The sequence below is a fragment of the Plectropomus leopardus genome, chromosome 14, assembly GCF_026936395.1.
Source record: "Plectropomus leopardus strain MGB_pleo_1.0 chromosome 14, ASM2693639v1, whole genome shotgun sequence".
NCBI classification, from domain to species: domain Eukaryota; kingdom Metazoa; phylum Chordata; class Actinopteri; order Perciformes; family Serranidae; genus Plectropomus; species Plectropomus leopardus.
The window spans coordinates 33,332,299-33,353,601 of record NC_142189.1 but is presented as its reverse complement, the minus strand read 5'-3'; positions in this window follow the sequence as shown (position 1 = coordinate 33,353,601).

Here is a 21,303-nt window from a genome sequence, read left to right as displayed (position 1 = left end):
AAAATACTACGTTCAGTACCTTTTAGTAACTGTCACTAGAGCTCCACGCTGCTCACTGATAACCGATAGTTTGAATACAGACCATAGACTGTATATACGATATCTCTGTTACAGACACAGTAAGACGTCCATATTACAGGCTTTACAGCCAACAGCATATGGATGTGTTGTAAAATGACAAAAAATGATGAATTACAGCAAAAATATCCATTCATGCGGGCGGTACGAAGCCTGTGCTGTGTCAGAAACTCTTAGAGTTACATGCGTGTTCATTTTATGTCTGGAGAAACACAGAATTCCAAATCTTGATTCAGAAAATAGCGCATTTTACGTCTTTAGGACTTAATGTTTTTAATAATGGCTATAAAAAATGCTTCTGATAAGTCAACATGTCTCAAAAAAAGTAACCAGTGATTTAAGGAGGTCTCTTTCCCAATGTTAACAAATGGAGAAAAGTCTTTCTGGGCCAGTGTGCGTCACGTGATGCTGTAGTTCCACTTTCGGCCACTATGTAAATTTTGCTTCAGAGGGTGGCGCACTTCCTGGGGGCTTGATATCACCTTTCTGCATGTGCCTGTCAACAAGACTGACAGAGACCAACAGAACTAGAACAAACCTTATGTTTGCTGAGAGAGCGAGAGAGAGAGAGAGAGAGAGAGAGAGAGAGAGAGAGATTAAGTAGAGGTGGAAGATTGAGAGTCTAAACAGTCTTATTCCCATTTAAACCTCATTTAAAACCCCATTATAAAATTCCTCTATACTGTGCACAATGTCAAATCGGACCAAGAAAAATCAATGAATTATCATTTTTCTTTTTAAATCTGTATTGTAAGAGTCTGGACAATGTGTATATCAAAAGTTATTAAGATCTGATACTCCTAACCTATTTTTTTGGGTGTTTTTTATGGAAAAACAAAAAAAGAGAAACCCCTTGTGAGCAGATACTTAAAAAAGTATGAGGCGCTGTAGCCTCATACTTTGACCGATTTTAAAAATTCCAACTGTTACTTTCTTAGGTCAGCTAGTACTTTAAATGTGAAGGAAATGTTGAACTTCAACTAAGGACATTAATGGGTTAAGTCTCCTTTGGGTGGGCTCAGCCTACTGGAAGGATAGTGTATGCTCACCTTGTATCAGGTCATCACTGTTTTTATGTTCCTGTTTTTTTTCTGGGAAGATGGAATGTGATTGGAGTGATGTAGCTGAGGCAGTCTACTACTACACTTATGACTCACTCTTCTCATTGTAACATACTGTATCAACATGTTTGGTTTATGGTGAGGTATTTGGTGCTCTGCTCACTTTTGCCGCCATGCCTGCTGCATTGGTCACCTCAAAGCCTGCAGGCTCAGTCTTTGGAGAAGTTATTATAGTCACTCTTCACGCCCTGCTTTGCTGAACTGGCTGTTAGTTTGTCGAAGTAACAAGGTCAGAATCTAGACCTCAGAATTTAACACTGTGCATATTTAACATAATCCATTCCATTTGTTTTGGTTTATTTATTGTTTTTCTTGTTTTATATCTTGGGAATTAGTTATATTGCAATCCTACATGTTGACAGGCGCAGGAGAAAAAAAAAGAAAAAAGAATTGTGATTCTAAAGGACAGTGCTGCATCATTCCACCATGTGCATTTGTTGACATCATGGTAAGAGCATCTGGGAGCATAAACAGCTGACGCAGAAGGATACCTAACACGTCATAAGTAGATGCAGAAGGTCACTGACAGAGCAGCACCATGTGACGAGTTGGGATGAAAATGTGTTGGAGTGCCACTGACTGATGTTTAAACCTCACCATCCAAAAATCTAAGGAATAAAATATAACTACGGCAGACACACTGACAAAACATAATAGTGCATTCTGGGAAATCCATAGAAACAGCACAGCAATGCAACACACCAAACCCTAAAATATAAAGACATGCTATTCCAGCCCCAGTGAATGGTGTGAAAGTATTGGATAAATGAAGAGTGAGAGTGAATGGATTTCACTTATCCAACCATTTCAGCCCCAGATTATGTGGTGTAATTGCGGATGATTTCACAGCTATTTCTGACGAAAGCAAACATCTCTGTGTAAATGACCCGATGATGCTGGAGCAGGATGTCGGGGAAAGTAACTTTATGGTTGTGTTGGCACACCCTGACAGTTGCTTTGGCAGAAAAATGACCATTTCTGCATTACATGAATTCATTAGATAAACAGCATCTGAGCCAGCACGCTCTCAATTTACATCTGTTGCCATTTTGGAATGGCTTCGCATCAACACATTCTCTCTACAACGCAGAGATGAAGAAATATTAAATGCTTCTCAAATGAAAGGATGGGCAAATAACAGCACAGCCTCCAGGTCCTGAGTGGATTCATTGCTTTGTCTCTCAGCTCTCGGAGGCTTTGAAAAACACAGAAGTATGTTGTCTGTGTAATGCAGACAACTAGCTCAAGGTGAAAAGAGCTGCTTTTCCATCATGCCCTGATGACATGATTAGCACTTGACAATTTGTCACTTGCCAGAGCCGGGACCTTACAGCCGGGATTATGACACGCTAAGCAGATCAAAGTCTCCCCATGTCGCAGCATTCATTTCTACCCATATCAGCTCTCAAAAGCTGAGACGCACACTTGAAGTAACTATCATCCTGCAGCCTCACCAAATCTCCAAGGAGCAAGTCTGACAGAGAGCAAGCGTGTGATGGCAGCTGCAGGAGAGAGAGAGACAGAGGAAGATTGACAATTTTGCATTAATGCCTCCTGACACTGGTGACGGCTTTCTGAGAGAAAAAATACTTTACACAAACAAGGTGCCTCAGTTTAATCCACCGCTAACCTGATTTTTCCTCAGACCGGGTGGGCACCAGCACGGCTTGAAAAGCAACGATAAAGGCCCTCTGTTGACAAGATGATGCAATCAATTCAGTTGTCTGACAGCTTGCATGCTCGGCCTCCAGGTGTGTTCACTTCTCTGCGGATGGAGTGTCTTTTCTGAGTGACTATGAAAAAAACTATACATGTTCCTTAATCTAGCCTGCACAGAGGTCTGTGGCTATAAATTTGATCATTTTGGGGGTATTGACTTTAAGGGATACTTAATTACTTCCTATTACCTCCTCCTCCATCTTTCTACCGCAGAGACAGACTAGTTTTATATTATCTTTTTTAGCAATGCCAATATGTCAACATACTGAGCAATATCCCTTCCATTGTGACTTAACCTATTTAATGCCATTAGTCACAAAAAATGGTAAAATGGTATATGGACTGTACTTGTATAGTGCTTTTCTACTCTTTTGACCACTCAAAGCACTTTCACACTACATACCATATTCACCAATTCACACACATTCACACACTGGTGGCCGAGGCTACCATATTGTGCCACCTGCTTGTCAGTAACCATTCACACACACGTGCACTCCGATGACGCAGCATCGGAAGGAATTTGTGGTTTAGTATCTTGCCTAAGGACACTTTGACATGTTTCCTGGAGGAGCTGGGGATCAAACCGTTGACCTTCAAATTAGAGGACGACCCGCTCTATGTCCCAAGTCACAATTGCAACTGCAAAAACGTTTTCAGTTATTAGACTCTAAAAATACCACTGAATTATGTATCAATACATTTTCAGCTTTTATTAAAATAGTAAAGGGTCTCGATGAAATATGTGCATAAATTGTTCCATGACCGGAGCTGTTTCCTTCCTGGTTGCACCATAAAGAGAGGATGACTGCACTGAAGCTCCAAAACAAAAGGTTATAAACGTATGTTAACATCAAAAGAGGAGATAGGAAATTTTTGGTACACATCATCTTTAAGGTGTATAGATGTATGCATTTGCAATAACTTCGTTCAGTGAATTAGTGAACATGTTACATGACAACAGTAGTGACTGGTACACATATATATACTAATTACTTATACTTACTTATCTTTCTATAAGGTTCACTTTGAGTGAAGTTCTGTATTTGCTGGATTTAGCAGATGACCCAGACAAGGCATGCAACATTGTAGATGCTGTACTCAGTGATTGTGAAAGCAATGGGTCAATTATGGACCATGAGGGGGAGATAGGCCATTTGCTAGCCAGACTGTTGAATTCATCTGCAGATCTTATGCACACAGACAACAACGTTACCAGTAATGATGACCTCCACCTCACCACCCCTTCTCCCCCATCATTCTCCCCCTCTCCCCCAGCCTTTTCCATTGTTGACAATATAGACCATGGGCCCTCTACCCACCAGCAGGTCAAGCCACAACAGCCGAGGGGCCAGCCAGAGGAGCCAAGGGCAAAGCTGCATGTGGTCAAAAATAAAGCTCAAATCTTCAAACGATCTAAGAGACCTGCTGCTGTGATTCCAAAACACACAGTGTACAGCCCAAATGCTGCAGAATATGTAAAGGAAAGCTGCCTCAACCAATGGATATACAAATGATACAAATGTATCCACCTACCCTAAAAAAAATAACAATCCTAAAAAAAATAACAATCCAAATGTCCAATGTTTTAAAAACACATAAAAAAAAAACATAAAACACACTTTTTCACCTACTTTTCTGTGAAAATTAATAAAACAATAAAAATGACTGATTATTTCAAATGGTAACTATTGACAGGTGGACAGGTTTTTTTTTCTATATGGAAAAAATAGGATTAAATGTGTTAAAGAAATACTTCATCAATTTTCAACCAGCTTTGTATCATAACTGTCAAGTGAAACTGGAATTCTCTAAAGTTGGGCTGAATATTGGAACAACAGGAAGAGAGACGACAGAATATACAGCAATCAAATCAGAAGAAACCAATTTGCCTAAGCGCTGCACGGAGCATTTAAAAGCAGCACACACAGTGTCACAGGAATGTGGGCAGTATATGGAAGTGTGGTAAACTTTCCTCCAGCTTACCAGTGCCAAACACTCCCTCTTATCCCACTAGCAAAACTCCACCAGATCATTTTCGCTGGCTCTTGGGGCTTTTTCTTAAACTACAAGCTGTACTTCTGCAGTTTTGCATTGCCCGCCGCCACCTCAAAGACTACACAGCTGATCAAGAGACACACCTACCCCTCTCTCTGTCTCTCAAACTCAGCCAAAAATCTTACAAAAACAGTAAAACTAGGCAGTGCTGATTAATATATATCAAGGTTACGTTACTGCATTGTCATGGTTTGGGTAATATATATATATATATATATATATATATATATATATATATATATATATATATATATATATATATATATTTTTTTTTTTTATTATTATTATTTGTAGTTTGAATATTCATGTGTCATGTTTGCCTTTTGACTTCCTCCCCATTATGTGTTTTCCCTCCTTGTTGGTGGTCCTGATTAGTTTCACCTGATAAGCCTCCTGTGTTTTAGTCCTTGTGCCTTCCTCCTCTCTTTGACCTTTATCACACCAGGATAGACCGGGGGACTCGGTTCGATTGGGCAGGGAATGCCGAAAACTTTCATACCTTCATTTGGTTTGGTTGACTTTCACACTGCACTTTTGAAAGCGGACCAAACTGCCTGGACAACGTCACGCAGTTACAACAGCTATACCGATACCACCCCAAACGAGCACTGACCAGGAAGAAAAATAGCATGAAGAACAGGAAAACCCGGCTCATCGACTGGCCAGGACCGAAAACGGGAATCCATCCCCCTCAGCTGGCTTGTTCACCACAAAAACAATTGAGCAACACCAAAATTATGCAGTCTTGGGGTTTTTGGTTTTACTTTGGTGTTCAAACCTAATTGTTACCTAATTGTTGTCTACCCAAAATGCACTGCGCTCTGACATAATTTCCTCTCTTTGGTTCACTTCCGCTCGTTGGTTCGCTGGATAGTCCGTTTGCATTTCCCACTGTAAGCAAACCGCACCAGGGTTCCCTTGCAAGCGAACCGAGACCCACCAGAGTTCGGATGAGCTTTCACACCTGCCCAAACAAAGCAGACTAACAGAGGAAATGAACTCTGGTCCGTTTAAAGTGGACCAAACAGCTCTGGTGTGCCCTAAGTCCCTGTCTTCCCCTCACTCTTTGTTGGTCCGTCTGTTGTGCTCTCCGGTCCTGTCTTTGCTCGCTGTTTTGCTCTTATCGTTTCATTTTCGCTCCTTCCTCTGGCTTGTACTTTGTCGGCTGTTGGATTACTTGGATGCGTGGGCTTTTTTTTTATCAGCTGTTATTAAAGCAGTTTTTTTGGTGAAATCATACCGCCTACCTCTTTGTCTGCATTTGAGTCCACACCTTTCACCAATGCTGACATGCACTGCCGTTTTTACTTCCCTAAATGTTTTCAGAAACATATTTTAACTCCCCATTTGCTGTAATTGTGAGACTTAGAAAATAGGGAGGGGGGGCACACTGCTTCCTGCAGAAAAAAAGGAAAGAAAAAACAAACAAAAAACAGATCAAACCATAAAACTAAGTAGCACTGATCAAATTAAAACCAAGATTATCTTACTGAGTTGCATATTCCTCTCCTCAAACGAGATCCAGCCACCGTTGTTTTACACGGACCAGCACTTACACAGACCATTCCACATTACATCACCCACCAGTGGAAGCAGAGCACTCTGGTAGTTGTAGGTTTACAACTTCTTCAGCAAAAGTGTCCTTTTTCTCTGTTTTCTCTGGTCATGTAATGCCAAGTTTGAAAAGTATTTGTGTCTTTCTACTGCAGAGATGGCCTAGTTTATCTTTTATGACACATAATGCACTTTCAGCTAACTCAAATTTTAGAAACTCCTCTGCAATAATTGCAACTGATGTAGTTTAGAGAGGGAGAAAGTCTGTGTAGGGCAGGAAGGAGGGGAGGTGGGAAGCGTGTGGATCATCGTTTCTGACATGAAACCGGCCACAGTTTGTGTCCTGTGTCATGGGCCTTGGTTGCGCAGATGCCGTGATCCTGCTTGACACGACCTTCTACTTGCATTATTATGAGTCATGCCTCCACTATTAATACACGCACGGGACTCTTATCAACACCTACAATATTTACATGTAACATCAAATGCTATCATAGAGTGCATTTAGTAATTTTACATCTATCACTATTGTTATATGATACGCTATTGTTACCATTATTGCTGTGCTTCTCTCCCCCTCTCTCTTTCTCTTTCCTCTTTGTCATTAGTGTGATTTAACTGTTATTTACAACATCTATTGCAAATCTGTCTTTCCTGGTCACTCTTCCTTCTACCATTTGTTTCCCCCTGTTACAGGGTTTTTTGGGGAGTTTTTCCTGAGGTGATGTAAAGGTCTAAGGGCAGAGGGATGTCGTGTGCTGTGAAGCCCTCTGAGGCAAACTGTGATTTAGGATAATGGGCTTTAGTTTGATAAATACATCATAAAATACAGACTTATTTACAAACAGCTTAGGTTTTAAAGATTTAGGGGCATCTACAGGCAGAAATGGAATATGATAACTATAACAATGTTTTCATTGGTTCATAATCACCTGAAAATAATACTTTTGTTTAATTAGAATGAGTTGCTTATATTTTCATACAGAGTCAGCCTTGTTGTTTCTACAGCAGTTAAGATTGGACAAACCAAACACTGGCACTAGATATTTGCATGTTTGCATCACTGTAGCTCTAGTCCGTTCTCACTCCAAACTTGTCAGCTATGTCTGCTTAGTGCTTTCTGCATATGAAAACACCAAAAGCCACCGCCCACATCCAACTGGAATGCAGCTGGAGAACATCAGATGAGAACACGCTAAGACAGAACCGGTGGCATTGCTATCATACACTGCTGGGCAGCACCTTACCATGTGCCTCTTTTGTCTAAACCAATCATCCTTTACTTTGTTGGCTAATCCTAACCATCATGACAGTTGGCGCTGGTTACCATGATTTGTTGTGTAAGGACTGTGCTGCATCATCCCACCACGTGCATTTGTTTACATCACCATAACAGCATCCGTCAGCTGATGCAGAAAGATACCTAACTCATCATAAGTAGATGCTGAAGGTCACTCAAAGAGCGGCACCATGTGACGGGGATAAGAACGTGTTGTTTGCTCTTTCGGTTTGGCATATGGGAGAAGTTGTGCAACTTCACTGCTAGATGCCACTAAATACTATACACAAGAGATTTAGGTAGTACATTCTGTTGCTTGTTTGCCTGTTGAAGCAAAATGTCTTCTTTTAAGGATTTCATGCTTGTTGACCATCCACACCAAGCTGAGTCTTCTTTGTCACTTATCTCTGTTAGAAATAAATGGACATCCACACACTTGATCAGGTTGCTCAGGGTGTTATGGCTGCATTACTTTGAAAAATGATTGCTTCCTGTTGAAGCTGGCCTCAGATCAGCATGTCAACCTTCAGTTCTTTGATGAGCTTTTGAGCGTCCTTGAATGTGGCCATCGAAACAGGATGGGGGACACTCTGTGCAGACACCTCATATGACCCTGCCTATCTATTTCTGTTAGGGAGAGCTTTAAATATTCATCAGTGATTGCCTTGCCAAGGAGAGGAGCCCTGAGCAAACAGGGCAATAGGCATTTGGCGTCGCTCTGTAATAATCACACCACATATCTGTGTGATAATCAGAAATTAAATAGAAACAGAGAGCAGGGGAGCGCGTCTACCTTCAAATGACTTTCTCACTGCTGTTCCTGCTCTGTTTGATCTCTGTGGGCTTCATACTTACTCTGTGTGTTTTTACTCTCTGTGTTCACCCAGATAATCTTGGTACAGACAAGATTTATTTGAAATGTACTCCACAAAGACAAAGCTTTTTATTTATGATGTTTGAATACCCCAAGCCACAATGCTAATTGTGAAAGGGTTGCACGGTATTTCGATGGGAGCAATTAATTCGCTCTGTTCACCCTCACAAGTTTTGTTTCTGCTCTCCAGAGAATGTTAAGCTAGGCCATGTCACTCATCAAATAACTCAATTTTACAGGAGTTATTAGCTGCTTATGAAATAAAACACGGAAAGATCCTTCCTTACAGCTACTCTAGAGCCTTTAACGACATCACGTAACATCAGATCATATGATTATATCACATTATGAGGAGCCACTTATGAAAGTGAACTGGAGATTGATAAAATATTTCTTGTTTTTCACCCTAACTCAGTGTAGTGGGACATCCTCAGGTGTACTTATTGGTGAAATGTGCAGAATGCAAATATTCCTGTTGGACTTAAGGCCTTTGCACACTGAGACCAGTTTTTCTTTGGCCAAAATTATTGCACGTCGAAGAATAAAATACAGGTACAACCTCTGAAGTGACCTTGGCACTTTGACTGTGATAATGTTGTCACGTCAGATTGGAGGAATTAATTACATTAGCACATCTTCAACATTTATTTTTTTCATATATTTTTTGACAAGCACCGTATCATCTGCCGTTCAAAGTTTAAAACAAATGTTCAGCCAGTCTAGTAGTTATGGTGAACAGCCAACTATTATCAGACTGTGTTGTTCCATCCCTTGTCATTTTGGGGTGCTGCAGCAGCCATCTTACGGGGCCAATGCATGTTACATCATTTTGAAATAAAAAACCCAACTCTCTGACATCACTTTTAGCCGGTATTCTTGATGAATGTTGGAGTAACTTCTTGTAGCTGGTGACAATCAGTGGATTTTGATCTCAGGCCGTGTGTGACAGTGTCTTTGAGCAAAAACCCATCAGTCATTCTGAAGCTCCAAATAGAGCAGCACAAGACAAGAGTTGTACGGATCAATTGAATTGATGCCCCAATCCCTGTTTCTGGCTGATCTCTGTCAGTGAGCAGATTGGTGATGGTGTAAGGTGTGGGGGATGAAAAACGTTGGGGAAATTGTAGGAAAAGAGAACAGAAATTTAGATGACTGTGGGATAATAAGTAGGGTTTGGTATTGAGAACTGTTGCCCCAGAACCAATACTACCACATTCATCATCTGCATGGAAAGATGAAAATCATTTGAATTTTGATTGTCATTTTTTAAAAGGTAAAAAAGAAAAACAAAAACTTTCTTATTTTGGTTTCTTTTTCACTCAAGTAAAAATCTGATTGACAGTTGTACAGGAACCAGAATCCATTAGCAAATCCACGATGAGAATCACAATTGAAAATCTGAGCTACAGCAGACCCAGCAGTGTGTAGCCTGGTAAAGCCCTGAAGAACAAAAACGACTTTGAGGTTGTTCTTTCAGAATGTATAAATTGGACACTTCTGTTGACACAAATAAAATTTAAGCTCTGATATCAAATATACATGCTGTATGTGCAGGTAAACACAATGCTTAACAGAAACGAAAACTTAATGCAAATTCCTGTGTAAATGACCATTAAATTGGATAACAAGAATATTCTAAAATAAAAAAAAAGTACAAAATAAAGGAAAATACAACATCAGAGCAAAATGGTTTGTGTCTTCGGGCTATGAGCAACTTAATGAGAAATGGCTCAAAAATAAGCAAGACATTAGTACATAGAAGTTACAAGAAATGTATCTGAAAATAACCAAAATGAAAAAAAAAATAGAAAATAAAGTTGGAAAAAAGACCATCAGAAAGTGCTAAAAATAAAACTGAAAAAAGTAAAATATTTTTAAACACATAAATACAATAATTCTAAATGTAATTTTCTGAACATCCATCCCCCTTTTTTATATAATATCTAATAATCTTCCCACAGCTAATTTCAAGTCGTTTTCTTGTTACCTTTTGATTTTTTATTATAATTTTTTGTTTTTGTCTATTTAGTTGGTCATTACCTTTTTCCCATGTTTTCAAAAGAAATAAAAACAATTGTCTTAGGTCTCAGAGGTTGTATAAGGCATCTGAATGCAGCCCAACAAAGCTGATGTTGATCCAGGTTATAAAGGTTAACCCTCTGTGCCCCCTTTAAAAATTTTACTCTGAAACCCCCAGGTCCCAAAATGGGACCTTTCCTAAAACTATATACTATATTATTTTCCAGTTTATTTTGGTTAACTTATTTAAACAACTTCATTAATTTTGCCAGTTTGTTTACACAATACCACTGTTTTTTATTGAGAAAAATACCAAAAAAATAATTATTTTTCTTATGCTAAATGCAAAGGGGATTTTTTTGGCAGAGATTATCACAGTCAGGGATATGTCAATGATTAGCAACCACACTGACTTCTATGCATTTTTAGTTTTTGTATAGATTACAATAATAAGAAAAACTCCCTTTCAGAACCCTAGGTCCCAAAAAGGGACCTTCCTAAAACTGCTTTAAAATATTCTACAAATATTATTATACAAATATACAAATATAATAAATATATACAATTTTCCATTTCTTTGGTTTAATCTTTTAAACAACTTCATACCTATTCAAAAATACCAAATAATTATTCATTTTCAGAATTTTAACCCTTTAAATGCCCGTTTCTTTGTATAATGCTACTGTTTTGTAATGAGAAAAACATAAAAAATTAATTATTATTTTCCATATGCTAAATGTTAAGGAGTTCTTTTGAGGGGGATCATTGTAGTCTGGGATATGTCAATGATTAGCAACAATACTGATGTGCTTATGTGCTGCAAGATGCCCAGTGTTTTCATTGCTTGAAGGAATGCAGGTGTGTGTGTATGATCTCTGTGCAGGTGTATGTGTATGTGCATGTGCATATGATCAGGACACATTATTTAGGGCCTCTGAACTTTGGTTTTATCCCTTTACTTCAGAGCAAATGAGGAAAAAACAATGGGGACATATCATATGGGGACCAGTGGTTCATATGGTCACCCACTACAAAGATGTAGTTTACACAGATGTAGATTTCTATGGGGGTCAGAGAGCAGTGGGGACTAACACTGCTCTCTGACCTTTATATTTAAGCCATAATAGCAATTTAGTGACCCTAGTTTTGTTAGTGTGTATATTCCTGTAGCACAAATTTCTTGTGCCCAGCTGAAATCCCCGTCTGTGTGACGGGGAGGAGGGAGAGGTGGCAGAGCTTTCGGCCCGATCAGGCGGGGGTGGTTTTGAGTCTGTTCAGACCTGCCACTCTGGTTCTGCTTCCTCTCTCTTTCTTTCTGGCTCTGCTTCCTCTCTCTTTCTTTCTTTTCTATTACTGCTCTCTGGTATTCATATTTAAGTTGTAATTGCTGATCAATGACTCAAGGATCCTCATTGAGTGCTTATCCTTTTTACTGTTCACCACCTCGGTTCTGTTGAACTGCACTACACTAATCCTGTTGCCTCTCCAAAGCATTACTGCTCCCTTGTTTCCTCGCTTTCCTGGATCCTGGCCACAACCCTGGCTGTGCCTGATCGCTGTGATATCTGTGCTAGCGCTGTGACCCTGCCTTTGGATGTGTTCGTGCTGCGGCTGCACTGATACTGATTGTGCTCTCAGTCCTGGTTGCGCCGATGCTGTGATCATGCCTTTGGACACCTCCATATCAATATATGCATGAGACTCTTATCAATATCTTCATGGACCCACAATGACCCACAATATCATCATAGAGTGCATTTGATAATTTCGCACCTATCGTTATTGTATTATAACATGCGTCTGTTTCCATTATTGCTGTGCCTCTCTCGCCCTCTCTCCCCCTCCCCCCTCACTCTTTCTCTTCCCTTTTTGCCACAATTGTATTTCATTTGTTATTTATGACATCTATTGCACGTCTGTCCGACCTGGAAGAGGGATCCCTCATCATTCTCTGCCGCTCTTCCTGAAGTTTCTTCCTTTTTTTTTTCTTCCCTGTTACAGGGGTTCTTTTTCTGGAGTTTTTCCTTGGGTGGTGTGAGGGTCTAAGGGCAGAGGGATGTCGTACACCGTAAAGCCCTCTGAGGCACACCATGTTTTGTAATAATGGGCTCTACAAATAAAATTGACTTGACTTGACGCACACGCAGACCACTGTGCGTGCACGTGCATGTATGTGTGAGTGGGTGGATGGGTGAAATTGTACGCACGTGTCTATGCACACAGACAGAGGGGGAGAGAGACAACACAGTGGAAAATATGACCAGCAGTAGAATAGCCTATAGTTGAAAGCAGGGAATCAGTATGTATTTGTTCTTCAGGGCAAATATGAAGAAAATGAATCAATTGCAAGGAAAACACTAAAAAATGACCATTTTCACACTAGTACTTCATTTTGAAAGTCTTCAAAGATTGAATGCACGATTTTATGCTAAAATGGCCATGATTTCAAATTTTTTTTTATGGTTTTCCGCCATTTCTCTCCATAGGGATTTCAGTGCCTGTGTTTTGGTTCCACATATACACACACACACACACACAATAATTTTTCAATACAGACATACACACCACACTCTGACATCCCTACCAACACACCCACATCATTTTAGTTACATATATTTATTCAGTGAGCTTGCAGTGCTCCACATTATGTTGACACGAAAAAAAAAAAAGAAAATTGCCTAATTGATCTATTAAGCAAGTATGACTTGAACAGGGTTTGTATGGTCATGAAAAACCTGGAAAAGTCATGGAATCAATAAATAGCAATTTCCAGGCCTGAAGAAGTTTTAGAAAAGTAAATATCCCCAGAAACTTTTGTAAAAGTCATGGAATTGTGTTTCACAAATATAGGGTATATGTGGTCCAGTTTAGACCACTTCACTTGACATTATGTTGTTCTCTGTGTGAGTAAACTCTGACCAGAGTTGCACTTTTTTCCTTGAAGAGATGTAAGTTAGTGCATTGCATTCCATTCCATTCCATTCTATTCTATTCTATTCTATTCTTAAATAAATAGAAATTAAATTAAATTAAAACATGAATATAAACGCAAAAACAAAATTGTTATTATTGTATAACTTAACCCCAGCCTGTCTAATGCAGGATCTCTTGCACACATGGGGATTTATTGAAAGGCTAGGGCATATACCCCTGAGAAATTTAGTAAAAAAAATTTAAAAAAACTGCAATTCAAATCTTACAAAACTAAAAACCCCAAAATATCTAGTAAATGAAACAAGATACTAACAGATTAAAGTGCAGAAACTGCACTTTCAATTGGTGTGGGAATAAAAAGAGAATTTCGCAAAAAGTGCAGATACTGCACTTTGCCTTTGTATGGCAGCATTTGTTTCTTTAGACTACTTTCAAATAAGCAGTATATTGACAATATGCTTGCAAAAATTAATTTACAGTGTCACTGACATATTGTTAAAAGCAACCCACTATGATATTAACCTTTGTGAAACATCCAAATGTGCCATGGAGAAGAACACTCCCCAGCCAAGCCCCCAGGAACAGCGCCAGGCTTTGAAGGCAATTTTATATAGTGGCCAAACGTGGAATTACATTGTCTGGGTTTGTCACATGATGCCATGGGGCCCAAAATACTTCTTTCTGTAAACTCACATTGTGAGGGAGACTTATGTAAATCAGTTGAGTTGAGTTGTAAATCAGCATCACAATATCACAAGTTGTGATATTGTCACAATTTAGTCATTTGATCCCCCTTCGACTTATCATAGCACAAACCCAGAAGTTAGCCAAGCTCAGCCACTGTAAGTCTCTAAGTCTGTGCTTGCTCTGTGGGCCCTACAGTGCAGAAAATGTAGGTAATTTCAGAATGTGGAAATAAAAAATGGTTTTTTTTTCATGCGTCATAGAACAGCTTTCATTGAAATTAACAGGGCTCACCTCCAATGTTGACTGGCTTGATTTCTTTCACAAACATTGGAAGAAGGCAGTGAGCAACTTAAGGAAAAATAATCCCCAAATTAGCAAAAAGTACACAAAAAACTACCTAATAAGTAAACAGTAAATCACAAAACAAATCAAAAACAAACATGGAAATTACCTGGAAAAAAGTGTGAGTAGAGTCATGTAACATAACTTTAAATATAGAATAATTACCATTACAAATGTGGTTTTCTGCACATTTTTCCCTAGCTTTTTTTTTTTTTTTTTTTTAAACCACACATTTCTTGAAATTTTCTTGACATTTCTTACCAAGTTGCTCATTGCCTTTGTCTCATGTTTTCAAAAGAAATTAAACCATTTTGCTCAGGGTCCAAAGCTTATAATACTGGTGAAAGTTGTTTGAACACAGCACAAAAAAGTGATGTCAATCCAGGTCTCAAGAGGTTAATACATCCAGTGCAATAAACAGTATGGCTTCCCCTTCCCTAGTCTGCATTTAAGCACTTAAGACTGTACAATGCTGAGGATGAGGCTACATTATGGATTAAAGAGAAACTTGAAATTCAATGCAAAATGGCAAAGGGGTAAAGAAATTACAAAATAAATAAATACAAAGTTGTGTTTAAAATGAAAATAAAATAAACTACAATATAGAATTATTTACTTTTAACATCAAATATCCAATTTCAAATTCCCCTTTTCATTTTAACTTCTAATTGTGTTCTGATTGTCCTTGGAGTGGAACAGCAGCAGAGTAAAGCAAAAATCTCTCTTTTTCAATTTCCTTAATTCATTGTTCATATTAATGTGATTCTTTCTGCAAAATAGCACAATTACCCATTGTCCTGCGAGTGTGGAATGAAGTGTAAATAATTCAAATCTTCCACAGAGGCTCCGTCGAGCAAGATGAGCCCGCGGTTGACCTTCACTCCATGTAAATGAGCAGCGCAGTGTGAGGCCACAGGCTCCACTCCAGACACACACTCTGTTATGTTTTGACAAGGTTATGTTGGAATATTGTAGTCGGAGCCATGACTGACATGCTGAGTGAAACTAAAAAGAAAATGTCATCTTGGATCAATTTAATTAGAACATCATTCCTGGTGGCTTTGTGGAATGTTCTTGAAGATATTGACTTTCTTTGCAATCAAAGAAAAAAGCATCAACAACACAGGCAGGACACTGAGCAGATGAGAGAGACAGTTTTATCAGGAGACAGCAGGAAGCGGAGCTGAAGCAGAGCTGTAGAGCGCAACTTTGACAATCTTCACACTTTGATCTGCAAGCTGCACATTTCCAGGACAGGAGGAAACTTAATCCGCTGGTAGTATTGCAGGAACACTATTCCATTCTGCTTCTTTCATTGGGGGTGATATCAAAGCTCTATGTCAGGGGGACGTTGTGATTAATCTGCAGGTTTTGCCTTTTCGGCACTTCCCTTATTGGACTCGGGGAAAATGAAAGGTCATGGAAGCATTGAAATGGCTGTTATGCATGCAAGGGGAGGCATGAATGTATGCATATGGTGGGATTTTGACACAGGAAAGCGCTTGCTTGATGCTGAGTTGACCCACAAGAGCTTGTATGACATGGTAATCACACTGTTCACTGGATATCTTTTTATATCCACAAAGTATTTAGCCCCATTTAAAGCTCGGCTACACTTTGATGTTGAGCTTTTTATTGTCATGCACCCTGTGCCTCTAAAAATTTAAACTTTTCCATGTGTTTGATTTTTCCTTGACTTTATCAGACCTGGTCATCTCCCAGCTCTGAGGCTGTTGCTAGGTGTCTAAGCATTATTTTTATGTAGCATAAGAAAAAAAAGCTTGAAAAAAAAAGATTCTGTCTGCCTCAAGGGAACTATGTTTGATTAATCTTTGGCAGTTTCTCAAACACATTTTGGCTCATTCAGCAGCTCACACACACTAATTGACCTTTCACTTAACCCCTCCCCCAAACAGTAATTATCCAATCATAGCTTACCAACCTCATCATGGGATGTTTGTCAAGCTTTGAATTTTGTGCATGGGGCTGTCGTAACAGTAGGCGGATTTCCATAAAACTGCCCCTTAAATTGTGCAAAATTGAAATTGCAAATATAAAATGTAAATGCCAATTTCGACAAAACTCAAACTTTTTTGGCTTTTCCATATCACATGATGCTATGGCTATATGCTTGTCAGTAGAAACTGGTTTCCTCGGGCATAATGCAGCAGGCGCTACATGTGGTGTTATTGCATCACATAACTCTTCAAAAGTTGAGCAGATCATCCAAAGTTTTGAATCCACAATTTCTTTCGTGGACGATCACCTCCCAGAAATCCCTCATATGTGGCCGCTCCCACGTATAAGGGGCTTGCCTTTCAATTATGGCTCCATAACACACCTACGTGGGCTTGGATTGGAAATAATGATGGCTTGTGTGATGGCTGCATTAGAAATAAAGCTGCTAATGTTTTGAACATCCATCACCATGCTTCTTGAAATGTAATTGTCAGAGGAGAAGTCACAGAGTGTCATTTATGGAAAACGCAGTCATCTCGCCATTGTGTTTTATCAACATTTCAAAAATATCGCTCAAGTTTTGCTCAGATCTGTAATGGAAACCCACCTAGTGATTATCATCCTTTAAGAGATTTGTTGAGAGTTTTGTTTTATTAAAGTGAAGTTGTATGTAAGTAACACCTGCTTACTGGTGTAGGTAGTTAGCTAGATAACAGGATTTGCGATCAGTTTACTTTAGAGCAGAATAATGCACTGTTGAGTCAATTCCTTAGGTCCTGGCTGCTTTTGAAACACCACCCTACAAATTATTTTCCTCCTCCAAAGATTAGTTTAGATTTTTGGAAGTGAAGTGGTATGAGGTGCTCAAAGGTATAAATGCTTGTGAAAGGCATCTTAAAGCAGCTTAAGAAAACGGATATTGATCCAGGTTTATTCTTGAAATGTATAACACAAAAAATGATGTCACAACAATTTATATCTGATGTGATATCAAGGATAAAGTAGAATTGTAAATGAAATTGTGTCGTATTGATGTAAAAATATCAACGGCTTCAGCAAGAGCTCAGACCCTGTGCCTCTGCAGGTCTGCGTGTTTATGTCAGTGTGGCGTGATGAGGAGGAGCTGTGCAGTGTGTTTTGGATTTGATGCTATTGCATTGAAGCTCACACGTCTGCACCTCGCTGTGTGTGTATTCTCACAGTTAAAAATCGAACCATTCCTTGATGAAATATTTGATACAGCTGGTTGTCCTTTTCAATAACCACTTACATTATTGTACTCTGACATATGGGATACAGGTTTACACACTGCTGCTGTTATCATATCAATGTTATCAACTTCGACAAAATAGTATGCCGTAATAGTCTGTCCTTGACATGAAGCTAACATATATCCCACATCAAAGCCTCCTGTGTGCCTTGCAGCAGTCTCAGCTCCTCACCTCTCCTCCGGCTGTTTGGCTTGTGATTCAGCTGCTGAGGCTGCTGTGTGTGCTGCGAGCCGTGGCATCGCTTCAGGCATCCAATTGAAGGTCCAGTTTACCTTGCTGAAGCGGTAATGTACCGTTGCCCTCCTTCCCTCCCTCCCGCTGCAGAGACCTGCTTGGTATTTTAGGCACACTCCCAAACAGTTTAATTCCTCTCAGACAGGTCTAATGCTTCAATCAATACCCTTCGTTTAAATGAATCCCCTGCCCTTTCCTGACTCACTAAAGTTGGCTGGATTAGATAGATTATGAGGGCTATCAAGATACACTCTTGGGCTCCTTTTTGCAGCTGTGCATTTTTTATGGAGGGTTTTATTGTTTGCAGTGTGAGATCAAAGATGTCATTATTCGATGGTGATGTCTTACAAGTCTGACCCATTAAAAGGAAACTAGGCCTGTGGCCTTAATTACTCTGATAATATAAAAGAAAAGTGTTAGTGTGCAGTCAGAGGGGTGTAGTCAACATGGAACATTTACACACTGATGGAGACAGAGCACATCTACATTCCCCTCTGCTCCTCCATGCACAGAGTTGAAGTTATTATTTACCTCTGATTGTCCAATCAGATGCTCTTTGTCTTATTTTCATTAAGTGCTTCATCTATTAAAAATGCTGATTAGGCCGGGAGGAAGACCTGGAGCTCCATTATCACTGAGAAGCAGTGGGGTAACGTGTGAGAGTAATGTGTGCCCCATTGGTTACAGCTCTCTAACTTTACCCAATAGGCAGTCTGCAGCTCATGAAACTAATCAGAGACAATCAGAGAGCTGGGACAGGACAATCAAGCACTGGAAAATAATCTGAAGGTCTTGCATTCTGTTGTGGATTGTTAAAAGTACGTTCTTTTTTTTATATTACCTTTTTTGCCCAGTTCTTTCAAACAGGTTTTCATCCCAAGTCGTCATATGTTGCTGCTTTGTCAGTGGGCTTCCGCGTCCACATATTACGCTCTTGGTATCTTTCTTCATCTATTCGTTAACTGTTAGCTTTCCAGGGGACGACTCCCGATGCCAGGGTGTCAACAAAAGTACATAGTTAGGATTTTGCAACAAAAGCATGTGACAACCAACGCCTGGAGGCATGGATGGTTAGATTTAGGCAAAAAGGGGCATGTGGTTAGGTGTAGGAAAGAAACATTACATTCAGACAGGAAGTAAACACGAGACTCCCAGGTGAAAGTCCAAGATTTGTTGGATCTGTCCTATAGGGACTGGTGTGCTCCTTATATCACGTAGTTATCAGCAGCATAATTCAACCTGATGCTGTCCAGCAGCGTATCATATGGGCACAACAGGTTCCCATTGTCAAGCCATGCTGTCATGCGATGTTGTCAACTGACGCCACCAGCCAGCATATCATGCTGAAGTGGCAGGTGTCTTAGCATCAGGATTATATACCGAAATCACTGCAAAACCAGCAGTATTTGATGACTTGAGAATGAGAACGGTCTGTTTTTTTTCAGTGTTGGGATATGACCACGGGTCTCTCAAGTACTGCACAGAAGCTCAGTTTGAGTTAGATTTTGTTGCCTTCTACCATTTCCATTTTATGCCACTCTACTACTTACTGGCCAGATCTCTGAATAATTGCCCATATCTCTAGTACTTGAGGGATTTAAATCAACCTGCTGTGTTGCACGGCAGCTGTTTCCTCTGTTTGAAGAAACAATTAAGCAACTAAATATTTGCATAAAAATGGCTGCAAATAGCTTTACGCGTTGTTGTCCAGCATCTTTAAGAAGAAAAGTTGACATACAACACAAATACATCTTAAGTCTAAAAATGTCTTTGATCATTGTGAAAAATATTAAGTTGCTGGAAAACGCAAGCATAGCCTCTTAACTGGCCTTTTCTCTGGAGTTATTGACAGCTCTTGTTAGAAATCACACATATCACATTTTAACCTTTGACTATCAAATGAAATATGATGCATTATAATATTTTAACTAATTAAAAATAAAAGCAGAGCCTGACTGAAAGTTTCCAAGTGGTTTTGTATAAAGGACAATATTAGCTTATTGCAGATAAGGATTGATATTGGTTACATTTGGCACTGCATTGCTAAAGATATGACTTTGTTCTTATGCTGTTAAATGTCCTGCTCGGAACATAGCTTGGTCACTTTTCTTTTTGTTAAACCAAATATTGATATTAGCATCAGTCTCTGAACCAACCTGATTAAAGCAGATTATCTTTGATTTTTGGTATTGAACTCACTCAAAAAATATAACATAGGGTATTTAAACAAGTTTTTGTTCATCAAAGTATGGTTACTTAAAATGTTACTAAAGATGCAAATACAACTTGCCTGCTGGAGAAGAGGTCATGAAAAGATTGTGGAGTCAGAAAGATTCAGCAGTTTCAGTTTGGTAAAGAGCTTCTCATTTAGCTGAATGCTCTTCGTCAGAGAGGACTGTAAAGACTATGTAAAGAATGTGTAACAGCCAATAGCAGCCATTATAAAGCTTCATTAACCAGTAACAGCACTTAGCAATTAGTGTCTAACAACCAGGAGCTCCAAGATCTATTTAATGCAGGATTCCAAAATGGTAGATGATGAAAATGTCCCTGAATCTGAATAATCACACAACTTCAGTGTCTACCATAAGTACAGTGTATACACTGTAAGCAGTAAGGTGTTATTGGTTGTCCTTTTTATCATTTTTTTGATAAAAGTGTATGTACTGTATATATAATAACAGCTTTTCTGTGGATCCCACTGGGAAAAAAGAGAGAAACATGGATGTCAAGGCCTGTTTCACACGGCACGTGTCAGGAGCGCGAGACATCAGCTTCGCTGAGCAGCAGTGTGTTTCATGGATATGGTGTTCACACATGCAGCGTTGTTGCAACATCACTGCTGCATCACGGCCCGCAGATATTAGTACTGTATTTCCACATTTATAAGCACAATTTCAACTCATTTCTAAAGTTATACAAGCTCCTGTATTGCCGACAACACGGTCCTGTGAATGTTTCAAAATGAAATGCATTTTATCAGTAACTGATGGGATTCTGTCCACAGAGACGCTGTCCAAGGGCTTTTGTTTTGCAAGGGAAGCGGGGAAGTTGGAGTAAGACGTCTTTGTATTTCCTCATCTATGTGACAGAGAGTGACTTTTAAACTGCAGTAAAAAGTGGTATAGAGAAAATATAATCATCAAAACATCATTTTCACCATCTATTCTTGCT